The 12,506-nt window shown below is 45.5% G+C and overlaps 1 non-coding gene across 1 annotated transcript; it reads right to left on the reverse strand.

Annotated features, from left to right (window-relative positions):
- Positions 1-10,342: 10,342 nt before the first annotated feature.
- Positions 10,343-10,449, reverse strand: LOC141619945 (small nucleolar RNA R71). Its single transcript, XR_012531845.1, has one exon. It is a non-coding gene; the product is annotated as a small nucleolar RNA R71 (small nucleolar RNA).
- Positions 10,450-12,506: the final 2,057 nt, after the last annotated feature.

A 12,506-nucleotide genomic window follows, 5' to 3' on the forward strand; every position in this document is an offset into this window, starting at 1 on the left:
GCCACATTCTCCGTCGTGGACCTCTCCCATGACTTTTTTGGCTTTGTGATGGTCAATGCAAAGGATGAGAATTCCTTGAGGTGTTCTTTTGTAGAGTTGATTTTGGTTTATCACGAATTGTGATGCAAGGAAACGAATGGCTCTTTGTCCTCTTGGGTCAGAGTTGGGAGGGAATTCGTTTTAGGTTTTGTAGTTGAGGATGGCTTGGTACGAAGGTTAATCATGGCTTTCCTCATCGTCGTTGATGGCGCAAATGTGAGCTGGCTCACTCCTTCTCTCGACACATAGGGGCATCGATGTCATGTCGTCAGGTATGTTGACGAGCGCGGCAAGTTTAGACAGGGCATCGGCAAATTGATTTTCCTCTCGTGGCAAGTGAAAATAGTCGATTTGGTCGAAGAACTCAGTCTCTTGATTGATCTTTTCTTGGTAGGGAGCTAAACTGTCACTTTGGATTTTCCATGATCCGGACACCTGATTGATGATGAGCGAGGAATCACCATGGACCCTCAATCCCTTGATGCCAAGTGTGATGGCTGCTTGTAGGCCGATGAGACATGCTTCATATTCAGCGGCATTGTTGGTGACGGCGAAGTCTAGTTTGACCGAGATCGGAACATGTTCTCCCTCTGGCGATATTAGGAGGATTCCTACCCCCAAAGCCTCTCAGATTAGATGCACCGTCGAAATATAGGTTCCATGCATCGGAATCGGCACAAAGGATGTCTTCGTCAGGAAGTGACCATATGTCGGTCGTTGGATCCTCGTTGACGGGATTCTCTGCTAGGAAATCGGCAACTGCGCTTCCCTTAATAACCTTGAGGGGTACAAACCTGAGATCAAACTCGGAAAGCATGAGTGTCCATCTAGACAGCCTTCCGTTTAGTACGGGTTTTTCGAAGATATATTTGACCGGGTCCATCTTGGAGTAGATGTGGACCGTGTAGCTGAGCATGTAATGCCGCAGCTTCTTTGTTGACCATACTAGGGCAAGGCATGTCTTTTCCAGTTGGGTGTACCTTGTCTCGTACTCAATGAACTTTTTGCTGATGTAGTAGATGGCTCGTTCTTCGCCGTTGACTGTTTGTGCTAGCATAGCTCTCATGGCTGTGTTGGTAACAGTCAGGTATAGGGATAGAGGAATCCCCGGTTGAGCTGGCATGAGGACAAGAGGTTTGGATAGGATTTCTTTTATCCTGTCGAAGGCCCTTTGACAATCGTCGTCCCAATTGGTGTGATCGGAGGCACGAAGTTTCTTGAATATTGGTTCACAAATCATGGCGAGCTTGGCAATGAAGCGGCTGATGTATTGAACCTGACCGAGAAATCCCCTAATCTCCTTCTCATTCCTAGGCCGAGGCATTTGTTGAAGGGCTTGATTTTGGTTGGATCAATCTCAATGCCTCTTTTGCTGACGATATGTCCCAAGAGTTTTCCGGAGGTGACCCCGAATGCACACTTCTGAGGATTTAGTCTCATGTTATACTTCCGCAGACGAGCGAAGAATTTTCAAAGGGTGTTGATGTGGTCGTCCCGTTCTTTTGATTTGACAATCATGTCATCGACATACACCTCTACCTCCTTGTGCATCATATTGTGTAGGAGAGTGGTAGCGGTTCTTTGATAAGTAGCCCCGGCGTTGATGAGACCGAAAGGCATGACCGTGTAGCAGTATGTACCCCACTGTATGGTGAATGCAGTCTTGTGCATGTCTTCTTCAGCCATTTTAATCTGGTTGTATCCGGCATACCCGTCCATGAATGATAAGAGAGCATGCTCAGCAGTGTTGTCCACAAGAATATCGACATGTTGCAAAGGGAAGTCGTCATTTGGACTCGCCCTGTTCAGATCGCTGAAGTCGATGCAAACCAGAATTATTCCGTCTTTCTTTGGTACGGGCACAATGTTGGCCACGCAATCAGAGTATTCAGACACTTTGATGAAACCAGCCTTGAACTATTTATCCACTTCTTCCTTGATTTTCAGAGCCCATTCAGAACGCATCCGGCGTAGTTTCTGCTTCACAGGTTTAGCTCTGGGCTTAATGGGTATCCGGTGCTCTGCAATTTCCCTGTCAATCCTAGGCATGTCTCTGTAGGACCAGGCGAATACGTCCTTGTATTCGTGGAGGAGGTCAATGAACTGTTGTCTTTCCGAGGGGTCCAGGGTTGTCCATATCCTAAGTTCTTGAGGTGTGTTGTCGGTTCCTACATTAATAGGTTCGGTCTCCTCAATGATGGGGGTTCCGGTTTCCCGTTTGTCAAGTTCTTTGGCTAGGTGAGGTGGGTAGTTACTCAAGTCAAATTCCTCATAGTCATTCAGAATTGCATTGTAGTTAAATTGAGACGAGTCGTAAGCAAATTTAGCGTTCATTAAGTTGTCACGAGCGAAAAGCTCGGAGAGGACAGATATCTCGTGGTCAGTCAGAAGCGATGCAGGAGAGGAGGTGGCCCCTGGAACAGGCTCCAGGTTGTCACCTTTCATGGGCGTGGGGGTGACCTTTGTAGACTCAGCCTCTGAATCAGCCACGACCTTGTGATAAAATAGTGGGAAGGGGACCTTGACTGGGACATCAAGAGTGTTAGGAGCTACGACAGACTCTGATTCCGACTCCGACTCCGACTCAGACTCAGATTCAGATTCTTCTTCGCTTCCCTCTTTGAACATAGGGCCTTCTCCAGTTGTGATCTTGAGAATGCGGCCTTGGCCATCTGTCCACTTGACGGCTTTCCTCCAGCCTTGTGTAGCTTTCTCCGGGTCAGTGTCGGAGATCAAGGCACTTGGGTCAAACTGATTGTCTTTCAGAGCGATGTTGATAATGTCCTCATAGTCGAGGTGCTTGATGTTATCCTCTCCAAAGAGAAGAGTGACAGCTTGTCCATCGAGGCATGACGACGGCTTAGACTCAGTTGATGCAGTTTCGGTGTTGGCGGGGATGAAGTAGCAGTCCTGAAAGACTTCCACACCCGAGTACCTGGCCTTGTCCACAGAGTCATAGATCGGCTCCGGAAATCCATGGTAGAGCTTCGATTATCCCTCGGGGACAAAGTATCCATTGAGGGTCAGATGATAGGGACGGTGGATAACTCCGTGCTTCTTGCGTTTTAGAACTAGGAGGTTCATCTCCTGGATATCTTCATCGGTAGGCTCATATCCCAGTCCGAAGGGAATGTTGGGGACCTTAGCCTGTTTCAAGGGAGGTAAGGTGCTCTTCAGTGGATTGAGGGGCAAACCCGAGAAGTAACCCTGGTGCATCATGATGCAGTTGACTGTGAGGTTGGCAAACGGGTCACAATCAAAGGGTGTTGATTCATCAGTTATTGTATTCATAGCTTGGAATCCCCACATTTCATTATCATCTTCTTCAATGGTCTGGGAGGCTATTCCCTTTCTCATGACAGCTTTGATCGAGGAAGCAGGAATTGTGATTGTTTTCCCGTTGAAGGGGACCCTGATCTTCTGGTGGAGAGTCGAGGTAACCACCTTGACGGCGTGAATCCAGGGACTTCCCAGGAGCATATTTAAAGAGGCGTCGATGTCGACCACCTGAAAACTGGTTTGCCTTTCCAGTGGTCCGGTTGCGACAGTCAGAGTGATGAACCCCGCGACCTTGCGACGAGTGCCGTCGTAGGCGCGTACTCCTTGGTTTGTTGGGACCAAATCAACTTCCTTAATACCCAGCTTGTGAGCAGTCTTGAGGGGAATGACATTTACCGCGGATCCATCATCCACAAGGACCATGGGCACATTCTTCTTGAGACATTGTACGATAATGTACAGGGCAAGGTTATGATTGGCTCCGAAGGGAGGGATATCTTCGTCAGAGAAGACGACTGGGTTGTTCAAGTCAGGGGCATCCCTTGTCATATGTGCCACAATTTCTTCAGGGGAAGAGGTTGAGGGCACAGTTAGTTTTCCCAAGGCCTGTAGCAAAGCCTGTCGATGTTCAAAGGATGTCGCGATCCGTTGCCAGATCGAGATCTCGGCTTTTGCCTTCTGAAGCTGTTTGAGGATTGAATTCTCAGGAGCCTTCGGTTGAGTGTCTACTTCTGGAACAACTTGGTCGTTTGTTATTGGAACAACCGTTAGATTGTTCGGGTTCTGATAGGGGCGTCCGGACCGGGTAAGGTGACCGATCTCTTTCACCCGTTTTTCTTTCTCTGGGACAAGGTAGACATCTTCAACGTCGTCTCTCTAGATGCCGTTGATTTCAGGATCTCGAAGGCACCTTGGAGGGGTATTCCTTGGTGGGCAGTTTTTGTGGGGGATATTTTTATGAGGGTAGTTTTTTGTGGGTTTGATTATTGTGAGGGTGATTATTGTGAGGGTGATTATTGTGAGGTGCATGCCAGAATGGTCGCGGGAGCAATTCGCCCTGGTGAGGGTAGTTTTGGGCGCTCGGGGGACTCTCCCTCGGGCGTGGTGGTGGAGGATTGAAGATAAGTCGGCGATAGGCATCGTCAAGTTGGGTAATCCTCTCGGAGAGGCTGGCTATGGCTTCCTCAACCTGTTGGAACACGGTGAGCATAGTGGCGGCACGAAATACAAATACCTCGTCCAAGGGATCTTTCTCCAAGGTGTTCACCTCGTCATCAATTGGCAGGATGAGGTGTGGTAGTCCAGAGTTGGCTCATCGTTGGAGATAGCGTGGATTCCCAGAGGATTCTTTTTGTTGTCTGGCTTAGTCGGCGGGGATAAAGGCAATTCCCCTTTCTCAATCATGTCTTGGATGATGTGTTTGAGTTTGAAGCAGGTTTCTGTATCATGCCCTTTCCCTTGGTGGTACTGACAATAGGCATTGGGCTTCTAGAAGCGGTATTTCTTAGCATCAGTCGGAGCCGGGGTGGGTCCGATTGGTTGTAACTTTCCCTGGTCCATGAGCCTCTTCAGAGCACTTGCGTAAGTTGACCTTATATTAGTGAACACTCTCTGGGGGCGCTCAGCTCTCTTAGCAGATAGTTTAACGAGGTTGACCTTATCGATCTTGTTTGTTTGGCCGTAAGGGCGAGACCCGGTTGATGTGGATCCTTGTTAGCCTCTGCCAGTAGTCTTAGCCAAGACACCTTTTCGGAGGTCATCTTCAATGCGTGTCCCCAGAATTTGCAGTTCCTGGAAGGTCTTAATATTTTGGTACCTCATCAAATTGGCATACAATGGGCGGATATTGTTGACGAACCTTTCCACCAAAGTTGATTCACTCGGCTTGCTAAGCAGTTGAGTACTTACCCTCCTCCAACGGGTTAAGAACTCGGTGAATCCTTCCTTGTCGTTCTGGGTTAGGACCTCAAGGGTACGGGTATTGGCTTGGATTTCAACATTGTCAGCGTATTGCTTAGCAAATTCAACTGCGACCTCATCCCAGGTAGTAAGGTTTTTTGGGTCAAGGGAGTAGTACCACTGACAAGGGATCGGTTCCAAAGAGGACGGAAAGATCCGGGTGAAAAGTTCCTGTTTGACCCCTTTAATGGCCATGTAGTCTTTGAAGGCACGGATATAATTGAGCGGGTCCTCCACTCCTTTGAAATTAGGTACATCAGTTAGGTGAAGTTGTCAGGTAATTGATCCCCAACGGGTTCGAACCTTCGGTTGTTCTCAAGATGGATATTGTTACCCCGGGCTAGGAGCTGTTCTTCCAAGAGCTTTAGCCTTTTCTCAGTTTTAATCGGAGGTGGAGTATTATGTTCTCCAGTTTCCTTGTTTTCTAGGGCGTCGATACGGGCCTCGACGTGATCCGGGGTGACCTTAAGAGCGGTGCGCAGGCTGGCTAGCTGATCAGTCGTGACATCTCTGTTGTTATCATTGTTGTTGTTGTTGTTGACAGACAAAGTTGAAAACGGGGCCATGGCTCTGAGGCAGAAAAAGGCTCACATTACAACACAATCCGACACGATTCAAAGACTGAACGCAGACAACACAAGGACGAGACAAAGATTGGACTCAAAAAGACGAGGGTGATCGTGTGTAGTCCCTCGGTGCTGACTCGATTTATGACGTGACGGTCTTGACCGAACTTTTAACACGTGTCCAGCCTAACGGCGCGACGCCATTGGACGGGTCTCGTGGTGAGACGACTCATAAGTAAGGACCCATAAGTACGTTTGCCTCGACTCGATAGACAGGAGGCGGAATTGGAATGGTGGACTGAAGTTTTCGAAAATAGAAATTTTCAAAAAGGTTCATTTGTCACTTTGTGGGCGGCTTCCGAAGATAGAGATCTCCATAAGTCGGTCTGTTGAAAGGGTTGTCTTAAGTTTATTTGCAAAAGACGGTTTTGAGTTTGAATTGGCTCGAAAAACAGTGTATTGTTTCCCAAGACGGTTTTGAAATTCAAAATTGTATGTTTTGAAAATCGAGTTTGAAATGTTTGAAGAGGTCTCGGGGACGGTGCATGGTCCTCGGTATCTCGAAAGTGTCTCGAGAAACGGGTGTGTGCTTTTCTCGGATTTTAAAAGAGCCATTGTCGGCGCGAGATGGGTTAAAATCCGTGTCTAGACGCGGCGATTATAACGGCGTGAAAAGGTGGTTTGAAATGGTTGTAGAAAACCGAGTTTGAAAATCGTCATTACGACGGCCTAGAAAGGCGTGTTGAAATGGTTATGAAAACCGGGTTTGAAAATCGTCATTACGATGGCCTAGAAAGGCGTGTTATTTGAAATGCAACGGTCGGCGAAAGATCGAGGTTTGAAACGGCCATTATAACGGCGCAAAAGGTGTTTTTTTTTTAAAGTTTGAAAATGACACGGAAGGACTTATGATCAAGTAGCACATAAGCACTCACAGTTCATTATATTATGCATTATGCTGACACGAGTTTTGGCTTAGAAGGGTGGGTTATACACCAAGAAATCAAACCCCGATTTGCGAGAGGGATACCAATCCAAACAAAATGTGTAAGGAGGTTGCCTTAGCCTCGTGCTCGAAAGTGATGAAAGCTCTTTGACGAAACAGAAATGTGTTACGTCAAAGGTATGCTTGACTCAATCGGGATTCGAAACTCGGGGATGAGAAAACTCACGCCGACGAGACGAGCCAATTGGTCGATAAAGGGTTAGGTTGTGGGCCCGGACAAGGAACCCGACCGTGACCGTAATATCAATTAATGCATTCCAACCAAGACCTCGTTCGAGTCTCACCATCTAGGGATCACAAAGACGTAAGTGTCCTAGTTATCCCCAGCGGAGTCGACAATCTGTGGATATGGCCCACCTGCAGGCCCAGTTCGATCTGCGGGCGTGCATCGGTCTTTTGAAAGCCACGCTCGGTGGCGTAAAAATGCTTTCGACCAGATCGTTTTAGATCGGTCGGTTTCGACTCGGTAAGGGTCTCGAAACGATTAGAGATGTTCGGAGTCGCCACCAAGCATTTGTGGGATGCTTGGAACCCGTTCAAAACCCACTTTATACCTCGGTCAAATCGAAGCACAAAGCAGCGTTTGACATAGGTACTAAAGATAAGGAAATCGTCCCTCTTTAGCATCTTATCACTAGAATGACTCTCGTACGCCCTGGATAAGGTCGTCCACTATCCAAAGTTTCTGAGTATGAGGTGAAGGTACGTATTGGGAAGCCCTTTAATCAGACACCTAATCCCGCCCGCGGTAGCGGTGATATACGATTAATTTACAATTAATTCCCCTCTTTCTTTTATGCATTTCGACTCGTATCGAGTCGGTTTAGTGTGTCTTTCCTTGCATTTTGTCCCCAATCCCTGTAAAGAGATTTTGTGTATCCTTTTACAGGAACCGAGTCAAGTATAAAGGAATTGGGGCAAGAAAGGCATCTCATTGCCTTTACATGAAGAAGAGGTGAAGAAATGCTGAATATAGTGTTCTGCCGGCAGGCCGGCAGCCGGTCCACCGGCAGAACACCCCCTCAGCCAAGCCAAAAGTTGAAGAAATCACTGAGTGTTGTGTTCTGCCGGCAGGCCGGCAGCCGGCCCACCGGTAGAACACAGCAGGAAGAATTAATTGAAGTTTTAGAGGAAAAAGAAGCTTGACCTCGCTGCCGGGAGGAGCACCGGCAGCCGGTCAACCGGTATAACACATTTCAAGGAAGAAGAAAAAGACCTGAAGGTAGTGTTCTGCCGGCAGGCCGGCAGCCGGTTTACCGGCAGAACACACTTGCCATATATTTTGTTTAATTTGACGGTTCTTCCAGTAGGAGGACCGACAGCCGGCCCACCGGCAGAACGCAACAGCAGCGGATTTGGGCTTTTTCTCTCTTTTCTCCTCTTTTCTTCTTAATCTTATACAAGCCTATAAATACCCCCTCCTTAAACCCTTTGTACACACAACCCTAGATCTGAGAATATTTCCTTTTCCAAGTTTTAAACTTTGTTAATCATTTTGTTAATCATTCCTTAATTAGACTAGTTCTTCAATTAATTAGTAATTGAAATTGGGTTGTAAGAAGATTGAAGGTTCTTCCTTCTTTATTTTTCTATCCTAATTCCTTTCTTGCTATTGAGTTGGTATTATTTCTCTCCCTATTTTCATTTGTTTACATTTGCTTTTCCTTCAAATTTGTTTGATTGTTGTTGTTAAATTTGCATCTTTGTTGTTTGATTGTTGTTGTTTTCACCATTGTCCATCTTTTCATTGTTCGTCTTATCATTAATTCTCTTTCCTTTGTTCACCTTTTGTTATTTGTACTCAAAGATTCAATCTTTGAGTGGATTGTGTTAAAGATTGTGTCTTTTAGTTTGTTCATCCTTGTTATTAGATTAAACCATCTTTCTTCATAATTATTGTTGGATTGTTGCATGTTTAGAAGTAAAATTCATCCTCCCACCATGTTTATGCTAAAAGACTCCATCTTTATTGTTTATTTTGGCTTTAGAAACATGATTAGAGAGTAGTCTCCTTCTAGGACTCGGTTTGACCTGATATGGGTAATTTCACTAATTAATTATCATTAAGGCTAATTTGTGGGGAAAATTGGTGAGGGTAGTTTAGAGGAATTTGCATGCTTAAGGTAAGGTTTTCGGGTAGTGTCGACTTTTGACCCTTGTCCACCAACGAGAGTTGGTTAGGTTGTTAGTTGGATATTTGGAAACCGACCCTTGTTACCAACTAAGGTTGAGTCTGAAAGGGAGAACCGAGGGAGGGTGCCTCTAGATTAGTGTTTGAAATCGACCCTCGAGAGAGGGAGTGGGATGCCCCGGATTACGATGAGGGCTTAATGACCTTGACCATTTACTTGACCTCCTTGGGAAAATGCATGTTTTTGGGGTTGTCGGGTTTTGAGTTGGGGATACTGGATTTCGGACCCGAGAGGGGGGTTAGTCGGGATAGCTAGTGTCCTATTTCGAACCCGAGAGGGGGGTTCTAGGCGAATTAGAGCCATCTCCCCCTTACCTTTCTACCCCTTTTGATTAGCCGAGACGATTAGTATGTGGAATTACTTATATTCGTGGGAGAACCGAGTTATAGTCCTTCTCTTTATTTGATCTATCCTTTATCTTTTAGCTTGTTCTTATCTTGTCTAGTTTATAGCCTTTAAATTTGTTAGTTTAGTGATAGTTCGTTACCACCCTCTTTGTTTTTTATCGACTTAGCTGAGCTCGTGAATTAGAACGATTATTACTCCACCTACACCGTGTGGGATCGACCCTCTAAAGTGTACAACGATAAAATCGTGCACTTGCGAGGTATTACTTGATACCATCAAGTTTTTGGCGCCGTTGCCGGGGAATACGGCTTGATATTAATCGTTTTTGTTTTAGTTTAGACTAAGTCCTTTGTTGCTAATCCTTTCTTTCAAGTGCTTAGGTCTTTTGCATGAGTAGGCGACGAAGAAGAGGTCAACCAACATATCCGCTTGATCGCAAAATTGAAGCCACGGCAAGAAGACTTAATTCTCTAAGAAGAATGGGTTTACTTGATACACCACCAATTGAAGAAGGTAATCACCAAGAAGCTACCGAAGTGTTTGAAAATCCTTTTGGGGTTTTAGAAGAAGAACCTAACACCATGGGTGATCCGGTTCCGATAAGAGAGACTATGGCTCCTAAGCACATAGTCAATCCAAGCATCCAAAGGCCACGAATTCAAGCTAATAACTTTGAGATTAAAAATGCCTTGCTCAACCTTGTTCAAGACAACCAATTTGAAGGAGGTCCCTTGGAGAACCCAAATGATCATCTAAACGACTTCCTTGAAAATTGTGATATGTACAAGTCAAATGGGGTCTCCGATGACGCGGTTCGCCTTAGGTTGTTCCCTCGTTCTCTTAGGGGTTCGGCCAAGGATTGGTTGAAGAATTGTGACCCGGATTCCTTCAAAACATGGGATGAGTTGGCTTCGGCATTTTTGAACAAATATTTCCCACCCTCAAGAACGGCCAAAGTCAAGAGTGAACTACAAAGCTTTACTCAAGAAGAGGATGAGACCTTATATGAGGCATGGGAACAGTATAAGAAGCTCCAACGGTTATGCCCTCACCATGGCATCTCCGAGGCCGAGCTAGTGAACAATTTCTACAAAGGGTTGACTCAAGACCTTCGGCTTTCATTGGATGCGGGATCGGGAAAAGGTGCCTTAGACATTTTGGAGCATAAAGCGGCAAAGGAGCTAATTGAGGAGATGGCCTCAAGAACTATGGAATGAGGATGTGATAGGCAATTGAGAAAGGGCAAGAGCAAGGATTCTAATTCGGTTTTGAATGTGGAGGTTAAGGGTATGCTAGATAAACTCATCCAACAAGTTGCTTTGCTAAATTCAAAACCACCAAGCTCCGATATGAGACAAGTCTTGTCTTGTGAGTTGTGTGGAGAACAAGGGCATACTCCCATTGGGTGTCCTTTGATTTCACCCCTCCAAGAGGAATGCTATGAGCAAGCAAATGGAATTTGGGAATCCACAAGTGCAAGGCAAGGGTTCAACAATAGTAACAACAACCAATTTGTCAATGGAAAAAGAACTCCCCCTTTTTTATCTTATGCTTCACAAAACATTCAAAATCCAACCACTTCCCAACCTCAACAACAACAAAGGTTCAATCAAAACTCTCAATTCCAAAGACAAATTCAACCCGGTTTCCAAGGGAAACAATTTGTCACCCAACACCAACAACCATTTGGGGGTTTCAAGGGACAAAATTTCAATCAACAACAAAACCAAAACTTCCAACCACAAAACCAAAACTTCCAAACCCCTCAAAAACCATCTTGGGAACAAGCCTTTGAACAATTGGTCATTGTAAATCAAAAATCCGACTCAAAGCTTGATAACCACATTGCCTCACAAAACCGGGTTAATGATGAAATTCGGGCATCCCAAAAGGCTACGGAAACTCATGTAGCACAAATTTCTCAACAATTGGGGCAATTGGCTCAAAATCAGGGAAAGTTTCCGGGTAATACGGTTAACCCAAGGGAGATGAATGCGGTATTTTTGAGGAGTGGAAAGCAACTGGAGGAGATTGAGAATTCTCCTAAGTGGAAGAGGAAGAGGGTGACTAATGAAGTAGTGAAAGAGAACCCGATTGAAGTTGTGGAAGAAGATGAGATTAGGGTGGAGAAGTCTAAGGAGGTGGAGATGGTTGATCCTCCAAAGCAAGATGAGCCTATTGCAACTAAGGCCAAAGAATGTATTCTACCACCAAGGGAGTATGTAGCACCGGTACCCTTTCCACAAAGGCTTGCAAGGCCTAGAATTGAAAATAAATATGAGAAGTTTGTTGAGATCTTGAAGGGAATGAATGTCACTATTCCTTTCCTTGATATGATTACCGAAATTCCATCTTTTGGTAAGTTTCTTAAGGAACTTGTCACTTTGAAAAAGAAGAATGGAGAGGTACAAACCATCAACCTCTCTAAGGAATGTAGTGCTATTCTTACTCACACCAACAAGCTTCCAAATAAGCTTGAAGATCCGGGTAGCTTCTCAATTCCTTGTTCTATCCAAGGGGTGGCTATTAAAAGAGCATTGTGTGATTTGGGGGCTAGTGTGAGCCTCATTCTACTTTCAATCTTCAAGAGGCTTGATTTGGGAGATTTGAAACCAACTAGAGTTTCACTTCAACTAGCCGATCGGTCGGTTAAATTTCCCATTGGTGTGATTGAAGATGTACCCTTGGTTGTTGGGAAGCTTGTTATACCATGTGATTTCTTTGTCATGGATATGCCCGAAGACTACAATGTGCCTATTATCTTGGGGCGACCTTGTCTTGCCACCGGTGGAGCTATGATCGATGTGAAGAGTGGCAAGTTGTCTTTACAAGTGGGTGAAGATAGAGTGGAATTTGAACTCCACAAGTCCATGGAAGCTCCATCTCTAGGGGACACTTGTTGCATTGTAGACATTCTAGAGAATCCCATGGAGGAGCATGACCCAAAAGCTTCCTCTATGGATCCTTTGGAGACTTGTCTTGTTAGTGGGTATGAGGTCGATGACAAAGATGTTGAGACTCTTGCATATGTGTGGATGTTGGATTCCGCTCCAATTCATGAACAAGCTCCCAAGTTTGAAGTGTTGGAAGTTGGTAATAAGGAGGAGAGTTCCACGC

Source organism: Silene latifolia, chromosome 1 (assembly GCF_048544455.1).
Source record: "Silene latifolia isolate original U9 population chromosome 1, ASM4854445v1, whole genome shotgun sequence".
Classification (NCBI taxonomy): domain Eukaryota; kingdom Viridiplantae; phylum Streptophyta; class Magnoliopsida; order Caryophyllales; family Caryophyllaceae; genus Silene; species Silene latifolia.